The sequence below is a fragment of the Bubalus kerabau genome, chromosome 19 (genome assembly GCF_029407905.1).
Source record: "Bubalus kerabau isolate K-KA32 ecotype Philippines breed swamp buffalo chromosome 19, PCC_UOA_SB_1v2, whole genome shotgun sequence".
Lineage (NCBI taxonomy): Eukaryota > Metazoa > Chordata > Mammalia > Artiodactyla > Bovidae > Bubalus > Bubalus kerabau.
The window spans coordinates 15280698-15296387 of NC_073642.1; the positions used below are offsets into that span (position 1 = coordinate 15280698).

General features: G+C 49.3%; 1 protein-coding gene and 2 long non-coding RNA genes across 3 annotated transcripts in view; 1 reads left to right on the forward strand and 2 right to left on the reverse strand.

Annotated features, from left to right (window-relative positions):
* ST8SIA2 (ST8 alpha-N-acetyl-neuraminide alpha-2,8-sialyltransferase 2) overlaps positions 1-15690 on the reverse strand; it is a 68200-nt gene that overhangs the window by 45056 nt on the left and 7454 nt on the right. The window lies entirely within an intron of this gene.
* On the reverse strand, positions 5764-8027 carry LOC129634138 (uncharacterized). Its single transcript, XR_008705440.1, has 3 exons — positions 7939-8027; positions 7670-7810; positions 5764-7201 (listed from the first exon to the last, which is right to left on the reverse strand). It is a non-coding gene; the product is annotated as an uncharacterized LOC129634138 (long non-coding RNA).
* LOC129634137 (uncharacterized) lies at positions 10066-14978 on the forward strand. The gene is made up of 2 exons (XR_008705439.1): positions 10066-10326; positions 14321-14978. It is a non-coding gene; the product is annotated as an uncharacterized LOC129634137 (long non-coding RNA).

A 15690-nucleotide genomic window follows, 5' to 3' on the forward strand; every position in this document is an offset into this window, starting at 1 on the left:
ATTCTCCAGGCAAGACTACTGGACTGGGTTGCCGTGCCCTCCTCCAGGGGATCTTCTCAACTGAGGGATTGAACCTGCATCTCTTGCGTTTCCTGCACTGGCAGGCAGGTTCTTTACCATCGAGCCAGCAGGGAAGCCCAAGAGGAATGGCAGGGGTTAGTCACTAGTTCTCTTTCAATGACAACTGACAAGATGCTGGTTGATAAAATCAATCACTGCAGAAGAGGACCACCCAGGGGCGCTGTCCTCCCCACATGCAATATTCCGAAGACAAAAGTTCTGAGGGTGAAAATTTGGGAGCTCCTTCCTCTCTGTGAAGTGGCACGAGGCTGCCTTCTGGGACTCGCTGATTGAGTCACCGACCGATAGACTAGTAAGAGGAAGCGGGCCTGGGGTCTGGAAGGACCCTCAGTCTCAGGGGTCAGCTGTGGCCTCCACCCACATCCCCAACCCATGTTCTACAGGACTCCAAGGCTCTGGACAGGAACTGGGGATGGAACCTGCCCTTCAGGTCCTCTCTGTGAGCTCCTTTCAGATTGCTTTAGAGCAAAGCCCAGACAGCAAAGCCCAGGGCCAGAGTTGAGGATGGAGAAAATAAACTCCAGCCCTGGTGCTTAAGGGCAGGGAAACTGACTTTACCCCCAAAAAACCCCACTGCATCTGGTAGCAGGTCGGGGGGGGGCGTGCAGGTGGGCGTAGGGAAGATGGTGGCACCCAAGGCTGCGCCCAGGTTGATGCTGAATCAGGTGTCTGAATGGGGGCTTGAGGAGGACTCTGCTTGGGTGGACAGTGGAGGAGTGACCATCACAGAGTTAACACTGCCTGGGCACTTACCACAGGGCAGACACAGACCAAGTTCTCACTGTGGATTTTTCTCCTTTTGTCCCTATTGCAGCCCCGAGAGGTGGGCCTTTTTATGACCCCTATTTTGCCTAGAGATGTTATGCATCCTATCCAAGAGTTGCAGGATTTGACCTAACTCTGTCTGATGGATCATCATCAAATCAGGAACTATTGCAAAAGGTGGGAGTGGGGGTGGAGGTGAAAGCCTGAGCTCAGTCAGAGCTGGGGCTTAGTGTAATAGGAGCAAACCCTGAAGAGAAGCCAGAGAGCAGGGCCAGGCGGCCCTTATACCTGGGACACCATACCTCACTCCAGAAATGCTCGCAACATCACCTGCCTGCAATATCCCCTGCCACCTGCCACCACCTGCCACAGCTATGAGGAAGCAGTGTGAAGCCACACAGGGAATGTGCAAGGAACCTGGGGTCATCCCATCTAACTTGTTTCCTACCCCCTCACTCCAGGAGACTTTGGCCCTAATACTTGGAATGTTTCCAGCAGCTTCAGACAGGATGTTCAGGCTGTGCAGAAGGCTGGGAAACTGGTTTCTGTTCTAAACAAGCACAGGAAGAGGAACAAGGTAGGTTAACAGGGTACCCCCTCCTTTGCTTTTCTTCTTGCCCTGAGCATCGGTCCTGATGTCCAGGGTGGGCTGGGGCCCGAGATGGCATCACAGATACAGGCTTCCTACTTCCAGGGTCTGGGCTGGTGGTTTTGGGTGGTGCCCAGGGGACAGTGGCCCAAGTTCTCACTGAGGGCTCGGTATCTGGGGCTCCCTCAGAGCCTCATCCTCTTCCCATTTCTCCTGCTATCACATTCCTGTAGGAAATGCCGGGGGAGAAGGCCAGGGTGAAGGGGGGGACATCCTGGCCCCTCCCTGAGGCTTAGAATAATCAAGATGCAAAGAGAAGGGACTTCCCTGGTGGTCCAGGGGTTGAGAGTCTGCCTGCCAAAGCAGGAGACTCGAATTTGATCCCTGGTCCTGGGGGATTCCCCGTGCCACCTGCAGGGCCCGTGGGCCCATGTGCCCAACCACTGAGTCTGCACTCGAGAGCCCGTGCTCCGCAGCAAGAGAAGCCGCTGCACTGAGAGGCCTCGGCACCGCAAATGGAGAAAGCGCACGCGCAGTGGCGACGACCCAGTGAGGCCGGAAGTAAATAAAAAAGATGCAAAGAGAACTCTTTACCTGCAGACTTCCCAGTAGAGTGACCGCAATGGAGTGACAAGTGGACGGGAAACTTAATCCTTTTTTCCTACCTAGTAAAACACCCGCCCGTGAACGCTTTGCATGGGCACATTCGGAACTGCGTGATGCTGCCGGCGAGAACTGGGAGGGAAGCACAGGCCTACCTCGCACCTGGCCTCAGGGACCAGAGAACGAGATCTAGCCTCTAGTTCTCTTGATGGAAATGCCTCTTTGACCCAAAACTGTCAGAAAATGAGGCTGCCAGAAAGAACACAGGTTTTGATGAGATCCCTAACTCTACCTTCAGTAGCGGACTCTTTAAAATGGAGCTTTCTCACCTCTTACAATGAGTAAACCGTTTGGAGTAAGAGAGATGAGGAGTATGTGTAAACAACTTGGCAGATCCTGCTTTTATTTAATTTTCATTGTTGTTCCTGGTAAACCTTTTTGAGAAGAGGCCTTCTCTTCTTTTTGTTCCAATAAGTCTGTGTTCATGGAGCCCCTACTTTGTAATGGGCCCCGGGCTGGGCTCTGGGCTCACGGTGGGGGATGGAGACAGTCTCCAGTCTGAAGGTGCTTAAAATTGAAATTTGGAGACAAGAGCACACACTCACATACGCATACACAGGAAACACCCCAACAAAGGAACATAATCACAGCCACTCAGCCATACGTGGGGTGATGCTAAGAAGGAGCCAGGAGAAGCACTGATTTGAGACTGAGTGTGTATGTGGGAGTGGGCATGGAAGAGCCGATGGGGGGTAGCATTTTGTCAGAACCCTAAAATACAAGGGGGCAGCCTCAGAAGGGCAATGGGAAGAGCATCAGGCAGAAGGGTGTGCACAAGCCAGGGTCCCAAAGCAAGAGGAGCCTGATGTGTTAATGGATCCCAGTTTTCCCTACTGAAAATTTATGTTGTTTCTGGGACCTCCTCGCCCCCTAAGACGGCCTGTGAATCTTCATCCTCACCTGTTTATTGGTCCCATTTTTGCCTCAAGGTTGTGGCATTTTCCTACAACCCCCCACCTTTCCTTCTCTTCCCTCGTTTCTTTACCTTATGTTTACAAATACGTTTTTTTATTTGTAAAATATTCTCCTTCTGACTCTTCTCTGCCCCTGACCTGTTTCTTCTCTTTGCTTCTCAACTCTCTGGCAAGGCCAGACTGTAATCACGGCCTGCTTTGATCAGGGAGCTCTCTGAAATTTCGTATCACTTCACCACACCGAGGAAAGGAATCACTCACACGGCACCAGTTCAGTTCAGTCGCTCAGTTGCTTCCGACTCTGCGCCTCGATGGACTGCAGCACGCCAGGCCTCTCTGGCCATCACCAACTCCTGGAGCTTGCTCAAACTCATATCCATCGAGTCGGTGATGCCATCCAGCCATCTCATCCTCTGTTGGCCCCTTCTCCTCCTGGTGCCAGGAGCCCGCTGATGCCCCAGCCGGTGGCCCTGGAGCACCCTCATCCCAGGCACGCTCCCACAGTGGGTGTTCGTGCCCACCCTGCACCACCCGGGTGACTGCTTTGGTCTCTTGGTTCTCACGCTTCTTGGTCCTTCACCATGGCCTTTCTCTTTTTGTTCCTGCTTCCAACTCTCGTAGCTTAATCCTGGGATCTCAGCAACGTTAAAGATGGCTACACTCATAGCTTCAATCGTCTCCCTCCAGCTGGCTTGCAATCTCCATCGCAGCGCTGATCTCTCCACTACGTATTATTCCTTACATATTGGTCACAGTTATCTACCATCTAGGGGACCTTAGAGAAGTCCATCCCCATCTTAGGGTGTTATTGTCATGCCTGGAAAATACTGGGAAATGGGCTGGCTGCCTTCTTTTGTCCCTAAGCTCCAATAATTGGTGACTCAATGATTTTTAAATGTCTTCATTCCCACATAGATGAACTCTGTCCTCTTAAAATCATCATGTTTAAAGTTAAACTCCTCATTAAGGCACAGCTACCCCTCTGGATTCTGACACACACAGTGGGCTCAGCCATCCTGGATGATCCCAGAGTGTTGTCATTTCGTCTCTGTAACCAAGACTCCCTAATTCTCTCTTTCCATTCGCAGCCCCCTGCCCCCCAGCCCTCCCTCCATGCTGCTCCTAGAGATGACCCAGGTGGTCCCCTGCAGATTCTGCCCCTTTCAGCAACATACAATCTGCACATTCTAAACATTTCAAGGGTCCCAATTGTTCATAGCAGCTCCTCTTCAGCTTTGTGGGTTCCCTGGAGAATCCTTTAAAATGTATGGATCCTCCATACAGAAAAATGCCTAAAACTTTAAGAGGTTCATGGGCTTCCCTGGTGGCTCAGATGGTAAAGAATCTGCCTGCAATGCAGGAGACCCAGGTTCGATTACTGGGTCGGGAAGATCCCCTGGAGAAGGGAATGGCAACCCACTCCAGTATTCTTGCCTGGGAAATCCCATGGACAGGGGAGCCTGGCAGGCCACAGTCCATGAGATCACAAAGAGCTGGACTCGACGGAGTGACTATGGATCTCCCGAAATGTATCACAGGCTCTTTAGAGGTCTTTGAACCCCAGCTTAGACCAAAGCAGCCCCTCAAAGAATCTCATTTTTTGAGTTCTGGAGCCCCTGACAACTTGACTCTGCACCCTCTGTTCTATCCTGTTTTCCTCCAGCCTCAGATCCTCCTGAAGCCCCCACTCCAGCCAAGCCCCAAAGGTAGCAGCAGCTCCTTGATGGGCACGTGAACCTTCTTTGGCTCAGGCCATTCTCCCCATCTGAATCATCAACTTCTTTCTTCTTGTAGCTAAGTCTTGGACCATTCCTTCAAGTCCCGCACCAATCCCACCTTCTCCAGAAAAGGTCTCTCTTGCTCCCCGCCCTGTGTGGGCTTCCTCTCTGGAGCTCCTGTAGGTCTGAGTCATCAGCCATCAGCACCGTATGGTCAATTTTTGTTTCTACGACATGGCAAGGCTCACCCCTGAGGCCAGGTACTGTCACTAGGCTGAAATGCTTGCTGGCGATAATGAATCTTTCTGATTATGACTGAAGGAAGAAGGCTTCCAAAATGCTCCAGCTGGGCTCTGAGTGACGCCAGCTTTTCTATATTTTATTACACACACCCACGTGTTTTCTAAAACACAGTATGAAAGTGAAAGTTAGTTGCTCAGTTATGTCTGACTCTTGGTGACCTCATGGACTGTAGCCCACCAGGCTCCTCTGTCCATGGGATTCTCCAGCAAGAAAAAGACACATGTATCCCAATATTCATTGCGGCACTATTTACAATAGCTAGAACATGGAAGCAACCTAGATGTCCACTTACAGATGAATGGCTAAAGAGGCTGTGGTACATATATACAATGGAATATTATTCAGCCATAAAAGGAACACATTTGAGTCAGTTCTAATGAGGTGGATGAACCTAGAGCCTATTATACAGAGTGAAGTAAGTCAGAAAGAGAAAGGTAAGTATCATATACTAACACATATATATGGAATCTAGAAAGATGGTACTGATGAATTTATTCACAGGGCAGCAATGGAGAAACTAGAGAACAGACTTATGGACACGGAAAGAGCGGAGGAGAGGGTGAGATGTATGGAGTGAGTAACATGGAAATTTACATGACCATATGTAAAATAGATAGCCAATGGGGATTTGCTGTATGACTCAGGGAATTCAAACAGGGGCTCTATAACAATCTATCACAGTGGGATGGGGAGGGAAATGGGAGGGAGGTTAAGGAATGAGGAGACATGGGCATACCTATGGCTGATTCTTGTCAATCTGTGATAGAAAAACAAGAAAATTCTGCAAAGCAACTAACCTTCAATTTAAAAAATAAATAATAATAAAAAAAAGAATACTGGAGTGGGTAACCATTTCTTTCTCCAGGGGATCTTCCTGACCCAGGGATCAAACACAGGTCTCTTGCATTGTAGGCAGATTCTTTACCATCAGGGAAGCGTGGTATACTGAGCATGATTTATCTGGAACACCAATCCTGCTGTAACCGGATGATGCTCCAAGTGGTACTGAGATGTGGGCAATAAGGATGCTGTGAGTTCATCTTGCCTGCTCATCAAGAGGCTTCACTGAGATGTGAGAACACCCACTGAGGTGCTGGGCATGTGGAAGACCCTCAGTGTGTACATCTGCCTTCCTCCTCCTTTAGAGTGACTTTTTTTCCTTTTAAATGTAGAGCAGGTGGTAGGTGAAAATAGCTCAGCACCTATTTATTATCCTGCTCTAGCATTTCAGGGCAAGGAATTTAGAGGCATAGCAAAAGGATTAGATGTTTCCAGCAAGTCTGAACTCACTCAACAGGGAAGGTACCCAGTGGTGATGCTGGGGAGCTGAAGATGATTGGTTTCTGGAACCTCATTTACAGATGGGGAAACTGAGGTCCTCGGAGCTCAGGGCCTGCCCTTGAGGTGGCAGCTCTCCCAACTCTTACTCACCTGTGATGATGACATGTTTCTCACCATCACACAAGAATTCTCTCCTCCATCAGATCACAAACTCCTCGAGCACTTTTTCTGTGCTGAGTTCATCTTTGCTTTCTCTACGATCCAACAAATGTTGGTAATCAACCCTGAATATTCCTTGGAAGGACTGATGCCAAAGCTCCAATACTTTGGCCACTGGATGCAAAGAGCCGACTCATTGGAAAAGACCCTGATGCTGGGAACCATTGAAGGCAAAAGGAGAAAGGGATGACAGAGGATGAGATGGCATCACTGGCTCAATGGCCATGAATTTAAGCAAACTCTGGTAGTGATGAAGGACAGGGGAGCCTGGCATGCTGCAGTCCATGGGGTCGTGAAGAGTTGAACATGACTTAGTGACTGAACAACAACATCTTTGCATGTCACCAGCATCTTGCACAGGGTCTGTGAGCCCTGCATGTGACAAATCGGATGTTTTGTGATGACTACATAAGGCTCATGGTGACAGGTACCAGTGAGCCTTCCCGAGGTTTTCTCCAGGGTCCTTGGGTGCCGTGTAAGGCTGCTGTTTCTGCACCAAATCGGGAACAGACTGACTCTTCCAGCAGATGTAGCCCATGGCACAGAGTGTGCTGGTTACACTGAAATGCTGTATTTGAGATTTAGTCCTTGAGCATTTACCAGGTGACATGCCCTGGGTATATAGAGATGAACAAGATGGAATGGATCTTTCCCTCATGAAGAATCATCTTGTGCAAGAGGAAGAAAAAGAAGAACAAAAGCAAATATATCATCATCTGATCCTGGCAGAAGAACCCTCTCCAGTGGCTAATCTCTGCCTGTTTTCAAGACAGAAAATAAAAACAACACCGCACAATGGAACTCGATGAAGACCCCAAATCCAAAAAGTTCAACACATTTTACTTTATTTTATCTCAACTGATCTCAACTCTCAAATGCTCCAGCTTCAGAAGGTTTAAGATTAGGTACCATTAAGCTGGCTAGACCAGCATTGATTGAAAAACCCTCCTGGATACTACAGGATGGAGGAGGTTGCAGACCCTTATTAATCTCCTTGTTATCAGCATGATCTCAGCCTGCCAGGAGCCGGCTTATTAGATTCTCAATTCTGGCCACATCCACATCCCCCTGGCTTCTGCGTACCAGGCCATGGAGCTTGTATAGCACCATGAATTACCCTGCTAAGAAAACTTTACCAGTGAGCAGGTCTTTGTCCATGGAATCGAGGAAAAAGGAAAAGTAGGTTTCCTCTATAAACCAGACGGACCTCAACGGGTCTCCAATCAGACAGTTACACGGGAGCCCGTATAACCCACTATATTTTCTCTTCTTTGACCCTGGAAAGGAATAAATAAATGATTGTGGAATGCGGGTGGCAGGGGCTGTTCTGAGCCTTTCTCTGGAACTGACTCCCTCCTTCCCGCTCTCCCTCCTTACTTTCTTTGTTCTCCAAACCAGCACTTACTCTCTCCCAGGCACTGTGCAAGGGGCTGAAAGTACTGAACCAACGCAGCACAGATCTGAAATAGTCCTAGCCCTCCTAAAGCTACAGTCTAGCAGGCAGGAAAGGCACCATGCAAGAAATAGGGCTTCCCAGGTAGTGCTAGCTGTAAAGAACCCACTTGCCAAACAGGAGGCATAAGGGACGTGGGCTCTATCCCTGGGTCAGGAAGAGCCCCTGGAGGAGGAAATCGCAACCCACTCCAGTATTCTTGCCTGGGAAATCCCATGGACAGAAGAGCCTGGCGGGCTACAGTCCATGGGGGTCTACAAAGAGTTGGACACGACTCAAGCAACCGAGCAGCAACAGCAGAGGGTGCTGGAAGCCTGGGGGGCTGGGACGGGGCGGAGGGGGTCTCACCTAGTAGTGCTGCTGGGGGCTGGGCAGGAGCTCAACCGTCCTTGCCTTTTGAGTCATCCACAATATTGTTTCACTGGAGGATTCTTTTTTTGTGCACTGGGCAATTTCCCAGATACAGTGAGACATTGTATCTGGAACTAGGTACTTTTTTGGAAGATTAACTCACTCTCTGTAGAAGTTCTACAAGGACTTGTCAGGGCTCTGCTGCCAAGGGGGCAGATAATGGTCCCAAAGAGAAGTCAAGCAAGCACAACGTCACGGCATCCACTTCAGTCATTTTGGGGTCTACCTCCATGTGTTTTGCTGATCCCACTTTACTGACAATATTTTCTTTAAACTGACTCACTTAAAAACATAAATGAGTTTATCATCAAAGGAACCCTTAATATCACTGCCATAAATAGAATACCAATATCCCTTGTCCTAAATAGAAGGTAACGGCAAAAATAAATAAAATTAAATTCCTGGCTTCCAGCCTGTCTCGAGGCTGTCTTTATCTGAAGTAGCAGATTGGTTTTAAAAGGCTCCCCTCTACTGGCCTTCGATCACCTCTAGAGGCCTCCCTCATCAATTCCTCTGCTTTTTAAAACTGAGAATGGAGTTTGGAATTGGATTGCTGGCTGGGCAGGCCACCAAAACCACTCAGGAACCCCAAGAACTCTAGGGAACTGTTACTGCACGTGCCAACTGTGAAGCGGGGCCGTCAGCTGTGTGAATGATCACATCCAGGCCAAATGCACGAGGGGGCTTAATGACACAGGCCAGGTGGCTGAGCAGTTTTCTCTGGAAATTTCTATCACTTGCCCCAGCCGTGGATCAAGGTTATTCTGGTACAGACACTGCAGCCTCCTTAAGCTCACTTAAAACGTCAATTCAACACTTGTTTAAGATTTCTCCTTGCCTTACTTCACGGCCAGGGCCTCACTTTGGGAGGGGAAAGAAAGAGAAGCAGGTTAATCCACAGGGCTAAACCCTGACACTCTGGAAACAACCAGCTAGACCTTGATGAAATTCAGTTGTTTTTTTTGTGTTGATTAAGCAGTTACTTTACACGAGTCTCAGTTCACTCATCCATAAAATGGTTTCTTTCCAGGGTTTTAATGTGTGTATGTTTTTTTAGGTTTTGCCATGTGGTAGGTGGGATCTGAGTTTCTCAACCAGGGATCGAACCTGGGCCCCCCTGCATGGAAAGCTCAGAGTCTTAACCACTGAACCACCAGGGAAGTCTTGTCCAGGGTTTTATAATACATGTGTGAAATAGCATATGAAAACTCCTGGTGTGCACACAGGCATCTGGCTGTAATAATAACCATTATTGATTTTTCTGACATCCATCTAAGGGTGAAGGCCAACACTGATGGGCAACAGGGATCCTCAGACAACCTTCCCCTGGTTTGACGGGTCAAGGTCTTTGCCTTGGGCTGGGGCTCTGCTGAAAGGCCAGGAGATCAATTATTCCCACCAACGCAGGGAGTGTGTATACAATTTGCCTGGGGTCTTGTTCCGATGCAGATTCAATTTCATCAGGTGTGGATTCCAGGGTGAGGCCTGAGGTTTTGCTTGTCTACCCAAACTCCAGATGAGGCCCCTCTTGCTGGGCCAAGGATAACACTTTGATTGACAAGGCTCTAGCTCAATGGTTCTCCCAGTAGGGGTTCTCTGAAGGAGGGGCCAAAGGTATCGGCATCACTTGCAACTTGTTAGTGAGGCCAGTTCTCAGGCTCCACCTGCTGAATCAGAAGCTGGGGGGTGGGGCCAGCACTGTTTGTAACAACCTCCAGCTCTGGCACCTCCTGCCTTTGGCAAGCGCAGCACTAGCTCAGGTCTGTGGTTGTATGGGCGTTGTCTAGCCTGAGCCTGAAAGGGGATAGACAGCTGCCTCTCAGCAAGTCCCAGCCCAGCAGGATGATCTCTGGGGATGAGCATTCTGGGTCTCTGTTCAGACTCACCCTTGAGCCACAGACACTGACGAAAGCTACTCACACGCAGGTGGTAAGGAAAAGGGCCTCTGGGAATCCAGTCTGGGAGGGGATGATCTGGGTTGTCTGCACCCGTGGCCTCCCCTTCCTTCCCCCTGCTCCCCTTCCCCACCACTCCATGACTTCCATGCAGTTTAGACTTTTACCAGGCCATATGGGTCCCTCCACTGAAGTTAGACAGGAAGGCAGGCCAATGAGTATTTACGGTGTCCACAAAAAGTGTATGTTTGCACATATACTTACGTGTACATACACAGTCCTAAATCCCAGGTGTTGGGAATTTGCCCTCCCTCTCTGGCAAGCGTATCCAAATATACTCAAAACAAAGTAATGGTTCACATTGATGTTTCTCTAATTCTAGTACCAGTTCTTTCCTCTTTTTCTCCCTCTGCTCCTTCCCCATATGCGTTTTGGTACTACATTATTTTATGAATTAAATAGCCATGGAATTAAAGACGCTTGCTCCTTGGAAGAAAAGATATGACAAACCTAGACAGCATATTAAAAAGCAGAGACATCACTTTGCTGACAAAGGTCGACCTAGTCTATGGTTTTTCCAGTAGTCATGTATGGATGTGAGAGTTGCACCATAAAGAAAGCTGAGCACCAAAGAATTGATGCTTTCAAACTGTGGTGCTGGAGAAGACTCTTGAGAGTCCGTTGGACTGCAAGGAGATCAAGTCCATCCTAAAGGAAATCAGTCCTGAATATTCATTGGAAGGACTGATGCTGAAGCTGGAGCTCCAATACTGTGGCCCCCTGATGCGAAGAGCTGACTCATTGGAAAAGACCCTGATGCTGGGAAAGATTGAACGAGGGATGAGAAGGGGATGATAGAGGATGAGATGGTTGGATGGCATCACTGACTTGTTGGACATGAGTCTGAGCAAACTCAGAGAGACAGTGAAGGACAGGGAAGTTTGGTGTGCTGCAGTTCATGAAGTCACAACAAGGTGGGCATGACTTAGCGACTGAATAACAACAGCATTCCTTTCTTGTGTATATACATTTTGCTTATCCAGTCATCCACTGATGGACATTTTTTGGCTACTGAAAATGATAGTGCTATAAACACAAGTGTACAAATACCTGTTCAGATCCTTGCTTTTGATTCTTTGCGGTATGTACCCAGCCGTGGAATTGCTGGGTCAGATGGTACTTCTATTTTTAATTTTATGAGGAACCACCCTACTGTTTTCCACAGCAGCTGCACCATTTTACATTCCCATCAGTTATATTTTACTGATGCCTCAGAACACTATGAATAGGATACTATTAACTCCTTTAGAAAGTTTAGGAAACTGAGGCTCAGAGAAGTGAAGCCACCTGCCTGAGGTCACACAGGTAATAAGTATGTCATCAGTGATCAGTGCCTTAGTCTTCCCGTAGGAGCTCCCAGGGGCTCCAAAGGTGCGGTCCAGTGTCTCAAAGCATGAACAGTGAGTCTGGCTCGTAAGGAAGACTTGCCAGTTCTTGTGTGGGTGTCAGTTGCTCAGTCGACTCTTTACAACCCCCTGGACTGTGCCCACCAGGCTCCTCTGTCCATGGGATTCTCCAGGTAAGAACACCAGAGTGGGTAGCCATTCCCTTCTCCAGGGGATCTTCCTGACTCAGGGATCGAACTCGGGCCTCCTGCATTGCAGGCAGATTCTTTACCATCTGAGCCACCAGGGAAGCCCTAGTTCTTACAGACAGGAGAAAAGGAAGGCCCTATGCAGGCAGCTGGGAGAGATTTACAATGAAGACCTGAGGGAGTCATATTCTAATGATGCTGGAGGGCAGAGCTTTGGCCTGGGTACCCATAGGCTGGGGATGGGGCTGGGACACCTTGGGCTGGCTTCATCCCCAAGGCTGGCTGTTCTTTAAGGAGCTACTTGTCAGAGGGCTGCTGCCCTGCTGCTTCCCTGGAAGAGGCTCCCAGCTCTGGCCAGGACCCTCACACCACTGCAGGTTCCTCTCCCGCTCTTCTCTTTACCTCTCCTTAGAACAAAGCCTATGGACTGGGGTGTAGTTTGGACATAAGGCAGAGTCCACTTAAGAGTCAGCTCCCAAACCTCAGGAGCCTCAGAGTGCAGTGGGAGAGGGTTTGCTGCTTATAGGAGAAGAGCAAACGCAAGTCAGCTGCCCGATCAGTTTACCAGCTCATTTTCTCTGGGTGTCTTAGCCTCCCCGCTCCATTATTTAAGCCACTTTGGCATTTACTAAGCAAGAAGATGTGAATTAATCCTGCGGATCACTCCTCCAAGCGCGGCCGATATTCTTGTGCTTGAAACTGGAGACTGGAAACCTAACGGCAAGCACCCATGCATCACTGGACTGTCCAAGGGTGCGTGCCTCTTCTCAACAGGAGCTGAAATGCTGCACCCAAGTATGGGGTCGCCATGGTGTTCAGGAGGCTCATCTGACCATCCGTGAGCCCTTGCTGAAGTCCCAGTGTTTCCAGTTTCCCTTTGCAAACTGTCTTTGTGGTACAGGAAATGGCCCAGGGCAGGAGGTGGGAGGCAGGGGGAACAGGCGCAGGCAGCCCAGTGATTCCGGGACACAGAAGTCACTACGAAGGGCATGGTGATGCAGTTGGGCAAAGCTGGTTGGCATCTCATTTCCTTGTTACTGGCTGTGTGACCTCAGCAAGACTTGGTCCCTCTCTGGGCCTCCAGTCCCTCATCTGTAGATGAACCAACTTGGCAGCTCCGAGTACAATATAAGCCCCTAGGAAAGAGACTCCCTGGGCCCCTACAACCTCCCTGCAGAAGTCTCCTCCCCACCTGCTTCCTTCCTTCCTTGCCAGGATCCAGGAAGCTGACCACCCTAGCCCTTCTGTCTTTCCCCAGAAAAAAATTCTTCCAGGCTTTAATCATTTGTGTTGTTTTTTCTCTTCCATCAGTGTGTGTGTGTGTGTGTGTGTGTGTGTGTGTGTGTGTCTGTGTCTCCTATAGTGAGCTGATCAAACAAACATGCTCCAGAACCACTCTGATGAGACCTGGTGGGGGCAAGGAGGGGGCTGGGGGAGAGGGAAGGAGGGAAGGAGGCATGGGGAGCACCATCCAAAACAAGATGCCGTGTAGCTGGCCACCCTGAATTGCCTCCATCTCCTGGGCTGCCATATTCCATTACAGCCCCGCCTCTAGCGTCCTGTCTCTGGAGCTCTCCTCGAGCATGGCTGTCCCCGGGTTTCTCTCTTTCCTGCAGACCTCTCTCTTTCCCAGCTTTATCCTTTGGGGGACTGAGCATGCATATTTCCCTCATTGGATGTCATTTCATACATCAGTTATAGATGGTTCTCCTGATTTCCTGGAACCTGGGTTCACATCCCAGCTCTGCCACTGACTGGCTGTGTGACTTTGGTCAAGTTGCTTAACTGTTCTGTGCCTCAGGTTGCTCATCATCATAACAGAGGTAATAACAACATGGACCTCATAGGACTGCTGAGAATATTACAGGTGCGAACAGAGCTAAGGTGCTTAGGCTGTCATATGCACGCAACAGATACACCAATAAATAAATAAATAAATAAGACCATTGTTATTCTTTGCTGCCATCAGCCTCCACTGAGAAAAGATGTGTGAGGAGTGAGCCCCTGTTTCTAGAAGCAATGCCTCTGTTTACTCTTCAAGGTAAACTCAGATCCCAAACTATAGATTTCACCCATCAATAACATTTCCAAAAAAATTGGGGCTGAGGGACTTCCAGGATGGTCCAGTGGTTAAGATACCATGTTTCCAGCACAGGGGGCTTGTGTTTGATCCCTGGGTGGGGAACTAAGATCCCCCACTGCACTGGTCCAAAAACACAGGTTGGGGAAAAATGTAACACTACTATCTACCATCACCCTCTTTCAGGAAACAAAGGACATTAACACCCAAAAGAAAAAGAACATCATCTCAGAAGATAGCTGAGTTCTCAGAAAATGACAGGTTGAAAACTTGAAACTAACAGAATTGTCATGGCTACATTGTATCTCTTATTTTCTCTTTCCTTTTTCCTTCTGGGTCACCGCCCATCTGCAGATCAGCATTGGGAACCGCTGACCTCAGGGTCATTTCAGCCTCCCACCATCAACTAAGAGGCAGAGGAGAAACTGCAGCCCTGAGCCTTTAAAGGGGACCAGGAACCAGAGCTGTGCCTCCCTGCTCCTGCAATAATGATAGCCAAATGCTGGAGAACTCTGTGACAGAGCAGAGAGCTTCTTTCTCAAAGAGCAATTTCCGAACTCAAACACACACCCACACAGGGACTCGGGGTTTCCAGGAGCAGCCAACCAGGATTCCAAGTGCTAGAAGTGTCTGGGAGGAGCCCACTCCCTGCCACCATGGAATACAGACACCTCTGGAGCAGTTCCCTTTGCCACTGCAAAGTCTGCGACAGCTGACGCTAAGAAATGCTAGGACAAACAGGTCCCGTCAGGACACTGGGCAGTTTCCTAGCCAAGTGACGAATTGCGGGAGACTGGGGAGAATTTAAAACCAGCCCAGCTGCCGCCCAGGAGAGTGACTAATCTCAACACTTAAGGACAAGCCCCAGACCAGCAGTCACTCAGACACGGGGGATGGTTTCCCTGCTTGCACGTGGCACCCCAATGTCTCACCCTGGGGCTTCTCCTGGAGACATGAATCTGTGCCCATCTCCTCACGGGAGACTGCCACCTGACCAGCCCCAGCCCCCAGTGGCATTCATGTTCCTGCCCACCCCCATTCTTTGTATTTATTTACTGGCTGTGCCAAGTCTGGGGTGCTGTGCAGGCTTTTCTCTAGGTGTGCCGAGTGGGGGCCACTCTCTAGTTGCGGTGCGTGGGCTTCTCACTGCAGTGGCTTCTCTTGTTGCAGAGCAGACTTCCAAAGTTGTGGCACTTGGGCTTAGTTGGCCCTGCAGAATGTGAGATCTTCCCTGAGCAGGGATCGAACCCGTATCCCCGGCACTGGCAGGCGGATAACTAACCACTGTTTCACCAGGGAAGGGCACCCCCCCAACTCTCTTCACTGTATCTTTCCACCTGCCTCATGAAGTCATTTTTGCTTGAGGCAGCTGAAAGGTGCAAGGCTTCTGAATCCCACTGAGGGTTCTCGCAGCTGCTTAGAAGTCTTGGCCAATCCATTATGATTCCCTGGTTTGACCAGTGTTAATCAAAACACAACTTAAAGGTGCTTCAGAGAGAAAATCTTTGAGATGATGCACATCAATCAATGGCCATGAACTTGGGCAAAGTCCAGGAGATGGTGAGGGACAGAGAAGCCTGGTGTCCTACAGTCCATGGGGTTGCGAAGAGTCGTACACAACTTGGCATCAATGCATCAATCTGACCTCTTATTTCTTTCTCCCTCAATGTTTCAAACACACAGCACATCTTTTCTGTTCAGCATCCTTTCTGGGGGCCAGCCCT